The sequence below is a fragment of the Euprymna scolopes genome, chromosome 45, assembly GCF_053919585.1.
Source record: "Euprymna scolopes isolate OS-2025 chromosome 45, ASM5391958v1, whole genome shotgun sequence".
Classification (NCBI taxonomy): domain Eukaryota; kingdom Metazoa; phylum Mollusca; class Cephalopoda; order Sepiida; family Sepiolidae; genus Euprymna; species Euprymna scolopes.
The window spans coordinates 34130926-34143196 of NC_136526.1; the positions used below are offsets into that span (position 1 = coordinate 34130926).

A 12271-nucleotide genomic window follows, 5' to 3' on the forward strand; every position below is an offset into this window, starting at 1 on the left:
ATCATTTTTTCCTCTAAGTATTATTTGATTATATGGAATATTTTTAGTAATACTGTATATATGGTTAGCAACAACATCCTGGATCATTCTTGTGTCTAAGAATAATTTGATTATATGGAATATTTTTAGTAATATTGTAATTATTAATTTGTATAATATCTTTATACTAGACATTTTATGAATACCTTTTAACATCATGCTACACATCTTCTTGTATTATAAGTTTTGATTTATTTAATATAAACAGCATATATATTTATTTATTTTTTTATTATATTTTCACCCCAAACAAGACACATTGCCATTTTGGTGTAGGGGGCTACTATCAGGGGCAGCAACTGCTGGGACACTATGTTGGGATTTATTTAATATAAACAGCATATTTATTTATTTATGTAATATAAAACAGCATATACCTATAGTCCAAACCTTTATGAATGTTCTGGTCAGTTGCAACATCATTAATGTATGATTTATTATTTATTTTGGTGTTAAAACTAAAAAAAATACTTTTTTTGAATAACAAAGAGAAATTTTTTATTTTATTAAACCGAAATTATTTATTATTTTTGCAGACCAAATCCAGAAAATCTGCACTGCCTATATCTATTGTCGAAATCCTCAAGCATAACTTTGTGAGCTTTAAAGAAAACATACTGCTTAAGGTTCAAATATGTTTTAAATAGCAGGTAATTATTTCTACTTGTGAAAATGTTTAATTTTCAACATTTATTTAATGATTATTTCAATTGTGTGAATTTTATTTTTTTTTGAATTGTAAATTTTTGTAAGGTCAATTAATTTGAACACCAGAAATTTTGTGAATGTTTTGCTCAGAAATTAATACTGTCTCTAATATATTTGAAAATAAAAAAATGGAGCCATGAGTCTTAAGAAGATAAATTAAAAAAATAAAAGTGTTATATTTCTGAATTTTTGAGCTAGGGATTGATATTTATATTTATTTATATTTTTAGAAATATTATTCTCATTTTGAGTATTTACATAACGTTTGGAAGATCTTAGCTTTTAACCTTTTTTAGGTGTATCTTGAACTTGCGACTCTTCCTTTTGAACTCAGACATCGATACTGAATTTCATGAAATCTGTATAGCTCATTCTATAGAAAAAAATCAAAGAAACTACAATTGTCAATAAGTGGCCCTATTGAGGTAGTTTTAACTTCTTGTGGACGATAGTCATTGTACTATAATGGCCAATAATATCTGTAAATCTGCCATGTTTGTTCTATAATATAAAAATTAAATCGTCAATGTGCCTTCCATAATCATGAAATCTCTTTTTTTTTCATGAAATTAAAATTGAAATAACTACAATTACTTTATATTTTTCTCCATCATAATATTGCTTTAAAAATGTCAATGTGTTTTAAACTTTGTACGTTTTTTTAATTACTGAATATTTCATTATTCTACAATTTCTTTTTGAAAAGAAATTTTTGTTTTATCAACAAAGTATGTAATAAAAATGTATTCACTAGTGCACGTGATAATAAACTGACCATGTCACAATAAGCAACTGTTCATACAGTTCCTTGTTAATTACAATTGATTGTTGATTCATCTGTGAATAGTTCAACAGTTTATTATAAGCTAATAGTCCTCATAATTTGCAGCGTCACATTCACAGCAAATCCCATCTAAGATAAGTAATACCTATTACCATGCTAAACTATGGTATGATAGGTCTAAATTGATTTTTGACAGGTTCTTTAAGTTGGATCTTGGAGCATAATATTTTATCAACATTGGCTGCTTTAACGCATCAACAGTAAGGCTAAGCTCCTATTAGTAAACAAAACAGCCAACTTTTGCTTTGCTCTGCTTGACAACAGCCATCAGCGTTATTAGCAATTATGGAAGCTCAGAGGTTAGTTTATTGTAAAAAGCCATCCAACAAGTATCGCTTTACTTGAACAGTTCTTTATTGATATAGATGATTGTTCATCTTGCTTGGTTCCTTGGATCCTGAAACTATTTATTCACTAAATTGGATTCCCCCCCCTCCCCCGTTAGGGGTAGAAAATCTGCTTTGATTGCTTCTATTTTGATCAAGGGATCCAAGCTAAACAGGCTTTTCACAATTATCAGTTTATAAATGATAACCTTACTGTCACTCGCTTACTCATACAGCCAAATCAAACTTCCTTATTTTATTTCAGTAAATGTTTCTAATGAAAAGTCAATTTTCTTAATCAAGCATAAATAAAACACAAGCTTAGCTACCTAAATCCATTCAATAAGGGATTGATATATGTCCAAATGACTAAATGCTTGTACAAGTTTTAAGTTACGACAACCTATATTTATTACAGATACTGTAGCCATTACATGGTATAATAACATTGACACACTCGTTTTTGTCAGATTACCAAGTTAAGCAACTTTGAGCCTGGTTATTACCAGATAGGTGACCATTTCGGAATTCTAGCTGCTGTATGTGCTCTCTGCTTATCTTAGCATTTGTTTCCAGTTATCCTAAACATACGTGCATATATATATATATATATATATATATATATATATATATATATATATATATATATATTTCTGTAGAAATATATTTTCTTATTATATATACCAATCCTTATTTAAGGTGTTCAATGTAATTACAGAGCAATATAGAGAATAAATGACAAAGAACTATATTCCAAAATTCATGATGTTGACCATCTTATAATTTATTCCTTTAATTCAGTTGACTTTTACAATTCTTGACAGTATCTGTTTCATAGTGCAAAATCAATAACTTAATTATTATATCAATCCGTGAATCTATTATGCCCTTAATTCTGAATTGTAAAAGTCAACTGAATTAAAGGAATAAATTATAAGATGGTCAACATCATGAATTTTGGAATATAGTTTTTGTCATTTATTCTTTCTCTCTCTCTCTCTCTCTCTCTCTCTCTCTATATATATATATATATATATATATATATATATATATATATATATATATATATATATGCTTAACTGTCCACTGTATTTAACAATGTCAACTCAGGAGAGGTAGGGTTGAAGATCGAGCACCTCTTGCCACAAAAATCATGTGGAGGCATCTTTAGACTAACGGAGCCTTTACTTTTACTTTACATAGCCATTACACATAGCATAACATTCTATATTTATTACACTCTAGCTATTCTACATAACAAAAACGACCCTAGTGAGCAGTGTATAAACTTGCAATATTAAGTTTATAATAAAAAAACTATGGGACCAGTATTGCAAATGATTTATTTTCAATAGCAATTACACAAAAACTTATTTTCATAAAATTTGAATTTTCTCAACTAAAGTAATATATAATATAAATTGATAATCAACTTGTATTTAAATAAAGTAAGCAAGTCATGAAAATACGAATATTATAACTTATGTTTCTTTAATATTTTATTAAAATATGCAAAAATATTTATCAATAATGATGGTTTATTACAAGTTTTAACCTTCTACTTAATGTATTTTTTATGCAAATATAACTGTTGCATAAATTTGAAATGTCTTCAGTTATTTCTTCAAAATCATTCTTATTCATTTTAGATTTAAGTAAAAACTATTTTGAAAGACAAAAAACTTATTTAATACAGATAAATATATGAACTAATGAAATATATTATGACATATATGAAAATATTGAAAACATGAAAAAAGAATTGTCAGATTTATTACATGCATATTTGATTTTTCCAACTCCAACATGTTCTACTTGGTGGAGAAATATGGCCGCAATACCTCCCCTTTTCATTCTAGTAAATGTCACTAATGAATGTAGTAAATACGACTTTTGTTTAAATGCAAAACTCCATTATTTCACACTTTACTACTTGCAGACAAGGAACATGTATGGAGAGCAAACAGTTACTTTTGTTCATCAAGCATAACTAACACACATGCCTTAATCCATTCAATAATGGATTGATATTTGTCCACATTACTAAACTATTGTATAAGATTTAAATTACAATCGTTTTTATAGAAGCAAAATATCCTATATTTATTACAGATACCATAGTCATTATACATGATAAAAACACAACTTTATGCCAATAGGTTTTGTCGGGTTACAATAAGTTGCTGTGAGCACGTAATAAACTTGCAGCATAAATCTATATGTTAAAACAGTATCTCCAGTATTGTAAATGATTTATTTTAATGGCAATTACACAAAAACTTATTTATATGAAAAAATTATTTTTTAAACTAAAGCAATATATAATATTAAATGATAATCAACTTGTATGTTTGTATAAATAAAACTAATTTTAATTAAGTAATCAAGTCATAAAAATACAAATATAATAGCTTATGTTTCTTTAATATGTTATTAAAATAAGCAAAAATATTTTTCATCAATAATGATGGTTTATTACATTTTTAACCTTCCACTTAATGTTATTGTTTACAGAGATAAAACTTTAACATAAATTATAGACGTCTTCATTGTTTCTTCAAATTCAGTTTTATTTATATTTGATTTAAGTAAAAATCATTTTCAAAGAAACACACTTATTTAATACAGCTAATGAAATATATTATGATATGAAAAGGTTAAAAACAATTCATGAGAAAAGAATTGTCAGATTTATTACATGCATATTAGATATTTCCATTTTTTTCTGTGAAAAAGATGAATCATTTTTATTTGGTTATCTTTTATGACGTATTAACCATTTGTGAGAAATTATGATTTTTATTTTCTTCAATTTCTTAGAATTTTCAAACATTATATATTCAAACATTTAATCGCATTGTTGAACTAAAAGCATTGGAAAAAAATGCTTGATTTATTTCATGCATCGAAAAACATTAGTCAAAAATATTTCAAAATAAAGATCATAAATACAATATTGTTGCTTCTCCAAAGAAATCATTTCTTTTTTTATAAATTATAAAATTCTGTAAATAAAAAAAACTAAATTGTTAAATTTTGAAAATCACTAAGGAAGCTTTTGTGCATGTTTAATATCTATGAAAAAAGAATTCATTTTCTGAATGGATAAGTATTGCAACAAATATTCTTATTGTATTTTTACTTTAATTAAAAATGAATTTTGTGACTTCTTAAAAAATTGTGTATGATTATTTGATTGTGGCTGTAGCTCACAATGTAGACAGCTATCTTTAATTTATCCATTTAAAAAGTAACCATGCATACTCTTAAGTGTCTTAATATTTTGCAAAACATGTATAACATTAGGGTCCATGTTTTGACAAACTCCTTGGATTGACCGTTACTCCTGATCTGAAATGAAATACATTAAATTTGTTGCCAAGGTTATTGGAAAAATGGTGAGATCATTCTACCACTCAAATAGATATCTCACTGCTGATGAAATTCTCTACCTATATAAGGGTCAGGTATGTCCAAGGATGGAGTACTGTTGCCACATTTGGACAGGAGCTGCTAGAAAGACAGCCTGCCTTGACAGAGTTCAAAATAAACGTTGTAGCCTAGCGGGAGATGCCTTTTTCTCTTCCCTGCAACCTCTTTTCCACAGAAGAGATGTTGTGAGCCTGTCTCTGCGTTATCATTATGTTCATGGCAAGTGCGCATTTGGGCTCCAATCTATGGTTCCCGCTCTCACCAAACTTTCATGAGAAACACTCGTCTAGCTGAGACCATTATTACTTTATCTATGCCTAAATCAAAACGTAGATTCCATGAACAAAGCTTCTTTCTTAGAACTGCATGCCTGTGGAACTCTCTTTTGTTTGTCTGTTTTTTAGCTGGTCATCTTGAAATCCAACATTAACGAATTCTTACTATATTTCCATTACTACCAATTACTATGATATTGTCCGATTGACTACTATACCCTTATCCTTGAGTGGCATCCAAGCCTTGATAAGTAGTGACTCCTACATAACAAATTATTTCTTAAAATGTTTTTCTTTTTTTAATTTTGCAGAATATCCGTCAGTCAATGCAATGCAAATTGCACAAAATTAAAAGCAAGAAAACAAGAGAAATCATATCCTTTTGAACTATATAAGTTTTTTTTTATAAAATAGAATTTTTTGAAAATATATGGAAAACTCCTGACAACTGAGTATGTATTTCTGCTATTATGCTTATTAAATATATTACTAGTTTAAATAATTGACGCAAGTGCATATGACTAATTGACTTTGAGCCTTTCATAAATGCAGGGAATAGTAGAATAATAAAAACTTCTATCAGACTTTAATAATGAGCTGCAAAAATGGTCGATTTGTTTGAAGTATTCATTAAAATGCACAGAAAATAATTCATATATAACCGAATAATTGTGAGAATCTATATACATTATGTTAATACATAAGGTTTAAGTATTATCTTATAAAACGCATAAACATTCACTGCATCTATCATATATTTTCGGTATTCATCAATCAATCCACATCAAATCAATATCTAATGTGGATTCTTCTACTTTTCTAGTGAGCTGGTAGACATAGGAGCTTACATTTTGTACATCTCCATATATATAGAGAGAGTTGTAAGCCATGTTTAGTTTCAGAACAGTTTCCAATGGTTAGTTCTTCTACACAAGTCCTTTATTAGTAGACAGTATAGTTTCCAATGGTTAGTTGTTCTACACAACTAGTTCTCAGTAAAAAGTTCTTGAGTTGGAAGCCACAGAGCAAAAGATTCTTACCATGTTAACACAAAAAAACATGCGACGTTGCTGCAGAAAAGGTTTAATTTTCATGGATTAATTCTGGTTTCTGATTGGTTGAGAGTGGAACATGAATTAATTTGAGTTGTCAGTTCCTTGCAGCATCGTTTATAAATAGAATCTCCCGACTGTGCAGGATCATACCCGTTATATTCAAAAAATAATGCAAGACATATGATTAATAAAACATGTTAAAAAAATCTTGAAAAAGAGTTAAAAACATATTTAATTTTAAAAAGGAAGCACAAGATAAGTGGATAGTCCTTAATCTGCGGAGTTTTGAAGAAATACTCTCCTTCTCATCAGAGGGAAGGAATTAGCAAAATGCAGGATCAGATTTTGCATGTAAAAGTATTTAATGAAACCACAAGTAAGTAACAGATCTTACTTGGTTAAAAAAAGGGTGAGGTAAGGAGAATAGGAGGTAAAAGAACAAATGATAAAAAGATTTCACATAAATGGATATTCCGGTGAAAGGTAAAAAATCCAAGAATGGTTCTATATATATATATATATATATATATATATATATATATATATATATATATATATATGATGACTTACATGGAAAAACGTTTTCATTGAAACATTATTAAATGTATAAACATTTACTGAATCTATCATATATATTCAATAATCATCAATCTCTATTGATTTGAAGTCCAACATATTATAAAACATTTTCATGTAAAATGTATTAAACGAATATATAAAACATTTGCATGTAAAATGTATTTAACGAATATATAAAACATTTTCATGTAAAATGTATTTAACGAATATATAAAACATTTTCATGTAAAATGTATTTAACGAATATATAAAACATTTTCATGTAAAATGTATTTAACGAATATATAAAACATTTTCATGTAAAATGTATTTAACGAATATATAAAACATTTTCATGTAAAATGTATTTAACGAATATATAAAACATTTTCATGTAAAATGTATTTAACGAATATATAAAACATTTTCATGTAAAATGTATTTAACGAATATATAAAACATTTTCATGTAAAATGTATTTAACGAATATATAAAACATTTTCATGTAAAATGTATTTAACGAATATATAAAACATTTTCATGTAAAATGTATTTAACGAATATATAAAACATTTTCATGTAAAATGTATTTAACGAATATATAAAACATTTTCATGTAAAATGTATTTAACGAATATATAAAACATTTTCATGTAAAATGTATTTAACGAATATATAAAACATTTTCATGTAAAATGTATTTAACGAATATATAAAACATTTTCATGTAAAATGTATTTAACGAATATATAAAACATTTTCATGTAAAATGTATTTAACGAATATATAAAACATTTTCATGTAAAATGTATTTAACGAATATATAAAACATTTTCATGTAAAATGTATTTAACGAATATATAAAACATTTTCATGTAAAATGTATTTAACGAATATATAAAACATTTTCATGTAAAATGTATTTAACGAATATATAAAACATTTTCATGTAAAATGTATTTAACGAATATATAAAACATTTTCATGTAAAATGTATTTAACGAATATATAAAACATTTTACTAACAGCGGTTTATGTATTTCTACTACTCTTAGGCTTTATAAATGGAACACTTGTTGGAATAATTGTCGAAAATGCATACAGGTAATGCACTTTTTAGTGCATATGACTGATCATAATAACTTAATAAATGCAATATTTCAGGCATTAAAATTATTGAAAAGAAACATACTGATAATATATAAAACTTATATAAGACCCTTATTATAGGCTGTAAAAATGTTCGGTTTTGTAAAATTATCAATTAAAATACACAAAATTATATACATTTAACTGAAATTTTAGATATCTATATACATAGGTTATTTAAGCAAGGTGGAAATATCTTATGAGATGAATAAACAGCCAGTGATTTATCATATTGTCTCGTTTGATCGAACTCTGAATATGAAACTCATAGTCCAAATCACCAGTTCACACAATTCTTCTGTATAAATTATTATTTACATTTAAAAACATATATTAGATATATTTTCATTTAAACATTAAAAAAAATAAATTCTAAAGGATATAAATTTCAAATCATAAAACTAAAACAGTAAATGTTCTAATTGATTCTGTTTATTCTAAAATAAAAAAAAAACAGAAAATATAAAGAAACAAATTCAACTAAAAAATCGTAAATATGTCAGCTGTGAAAATGAAAACTAAATCAGATACTGGAGAAAAACTTTACTCATGTAAAGTATGTAGCTCTTTTTTTATAAGTAAACAAAACTTAATTATTCATTTGCGAAAACATACTGGAGAGAAACCTTATTCTTGTAAAGCATGTAGCTCTTCTTTTACAAGGAAACACAGTTTGGTCATTCATATGCGAACACATACTGGAGAGAAACCTTATTCTTGTGAAGCATGTAGCTCTTCTTTTACAAGGAAACACAGTTTGGTCATTCATATGCGAACACATACTGGAGAGAAACCATACTTTTGTGAAGTATGTGGCTCTTCTTTTACACAGAAACAACACATGTTGCAACATATGCAAATACATACTGGAGAGAAACCATATTCTTGTGAAGTATGTGGCTCTTCTTATACACGTAAACAAGACATGTTGCAACATATGCAAACACATACTGGAGCAAAACCTTATACTTGTGAAGTATGTGGCTCATCTTTTACAAGAAAACACAACTTGGTCATTCATATGCAAACACATACTGGAAGGAGGCCATACTCTTGTGAAGTATGTGGCTCTTCTTTTACAAGTAAACAAATTTTGATCATACATATGCGAACACATACTGGAGAGAAACCATACTCTTGTGAAGTATGTAGCTCTTCTTTCACACAGAAACAACATATGTTGCAACATATGCGAAGACATACTGGAGAGAAACCTTATTCTTGTGAAGTATGTTGCTCCTCTTTTACAAGTAAAGAATATTTAGCCATTCATATGCGAATACATACTGGAGAGAAACCTTACTCTTGTGAAGAATGTGGCTCTTCTTTTAGGCAGAAGCAACACATGTTGCAACATATGCGAACACATACTGGCGAGAAACCATATTCTTGTGAAATATGTGGGTCTTCTTTTACACAGAAACAACACATGTTGCAACATACGCGAACACATACTGGAGAAAAACCATATTCTTGTGAAATATGTGGTTCTTCATTTACACAGAGACAATATATGTTGAAACATTTGACAAGGCATACTGGAAAGTAACCATATTCTTGTTAAGTATGTAGCTTTTCCTTTACAGGGAAAGAACTTATGTCACGACATATGCAAGTGCATAATAAAATAAAACCATACTCTTGTTAAGTTACTTTGTTGTCTTTTTCATAAGAAGTCTAATATGTTTCATGCACATTCTTATTGTAAACAAAATCACATTCTTTTATAAAGTTGTTACCTTATACAGACATATATTTATGTGTGTTTTTCCATAAAATAAATCAATTATCTTTTATGCTACAAAGTAATCATACCTTATTTTAGTACTTTAATATTGTAATACAGTTGAACACATATTTTGTAGTGTGTGACCTCCTTACACATATGCAAATGCATATTAAATGTTTGTTTCTGCACAGAAATAAAGTTTTGTCACTCATGTGATATGACATATGTAGCACTGCTTTTTTTAAACAAATATGTCACAAAATTTAATGAGCCTAGAGAAAAATCGAATTTTATTTATTTTCATGGAAATTTTATAGGAAATGATACTTAGGTGATATAAAAATATTGTGACAGTTTTGTTTTTCCAATAAAATATTATGCTTGAAAAACACCATATTGAAATAAATCTAATTATTGACCCCCACCTGGATCATAAAAAGAATTTTTTGAAATTACTTGACTTATACAATATAATACAAAATGTACATAAAGGAATGGTTTAAAATGATCTCACAATGGAAATATTTTGATCCTTTTTAGACGGACAACAGTTGATGCATTTTGTGAAAACATATTTAGAATAAATAATCTTAGCCAAATTTTTATTTAATGCAGGGAACATAATGATCTTTAAAATAATATTTTATATACTTTTATACTTAAACAAAAAATAAAATGTCAGCCAATTGCATAAAACATTTGTGCATTTTTTCTGTATTTCTATATGAATTTCTTTATTTTCTTACAGACATTTATAATGTTACTAAATTTACATGCTTTATTAAAATAAAATTGATAATTTATACTCTGAAAGTGGATTTTTGTCAGAAAAAATATTTTCTGAGGCAAAAGTGATTTGAAACAGTATCGGTGTAAAAACGTACACCCTATTATAATTGTTTATTGAAACAGTGTCGTTGTAAAAACGTTCACCCTATTATAATTGTTATATTGAAACAGTGTCGTTGTAAAAACGTCCCCCTATTATAAGTGTTACATTGAAACAATGTTTTAAAAACGTTCAACCTATTATAATATTTATATTGAAACCGTGTCATTGTAAAAACGTTTACTTTATTATAATTGTTATATTGAAACAATGTTGTAAAAACGTTCACACTTGTCGTTGTAAAAGCGTTCACTTTATTATAAGTGTTATATTGAAACAGTGTCGTTGTAAAAACGTTCACCCTAGTATAATTGTAATATTGAAACAGTGTCATTGTAAAAACGTTCACTTTATTATAATTGTTATATTGAAACAGTGTCGTTGTAAAAACCTTCACCCTATTATAATTGTTATATTGAAACAGTGTCGTTGTAAAAACGTTCACTTTATTATAAATGTTATATTGAAACAGTGTCGTTGTAAAATCGTTCACCCTATTATAATTGTTATATTGAAACAGTGTCGTTGTAAAAACGTTCACCCTATTATAAGTGTTATATTGAAACAGTGGCATTGTAAAAAACGTTCATCCTATTATAATATTTATATTGAAACCGTGTCATTGTAAAAACGTTCACTTTATTATAATTGTTATATTGAAACAGTGTCGTTGTAAAAACGTTCACTTTATTATAATTGTTATATTGAAACAGTGTCATTGTAAAAACGTCCCCCCTATTGTAAGTGTTACATTGAAACAATGTTGTTTTAAAAACGTTCAACCTATTATAATATTTATATTGAAACCGTGTCATTGTAAAAACGTTCACTTTATTATAATTGTTATATTGAAACAGTGTTGTAAAAACGTTCACCCTATTATAATTGTTATATTGAAACAGTGTCGTTGTAAAAAACGTTCACCTATTATAATATTTATATTGAAACAGTGTTGTTGTAAAAACGTTCACCCTATTATAATTGTTATATTGAAACAGTGTCGTTGTAAAAACGTTCAACCTATTATAAGTGTTATATTGAAACAGTGTCGTTGTAAAAACGTTCACCCTATTATAAGTGTTATATTGAAACAGTGTCTTGTAAAAACGTTCACCCTATTATAATTGTTGTATTGAACCAGTTTCGTTGTAAAAACGTTCACTTTATTATAATTGTTATATTGAAACCGTGTCGTTGTAAAAACGTTCACCCTATTATAATTGTTATATTGAAACCGTGTCGTTGTAAAAACGTTCACCCTATTTAA

General features: G+C 27.2%; 1 protein-coding gene across 6 annotated transcripts in view; it reads left to right on the plus strand.

Moving 5' to 3' along the window:
- Window positions 1-12271, plus strand: part of LOC145269402 (uncharacterized) — a 42551-nt gene that overhangs the window by 20435 nt on the left and 9845 nt on the right. For 3 of the 6 annotated variants that reach the window (XM_080125090.1, XM_080125088.1, XM_080125094.1), the window contains one exon: window positions 576-689. The exons of 1 other annotated variant lie outside the window; for it this stretch is intronic. The gene's annotated coding sequence lies outside the window, so the exon portion shown is untranslated. Of the gene's footprint in view, window positions 1-575; window positions 690-5935; window positions 6077-12271 lie in introns of all 6 variants that reach the window. 2 more of the 6 variants (XM_080125091.1, XM_080125089.1) reach the window with 1 other exon arrangement.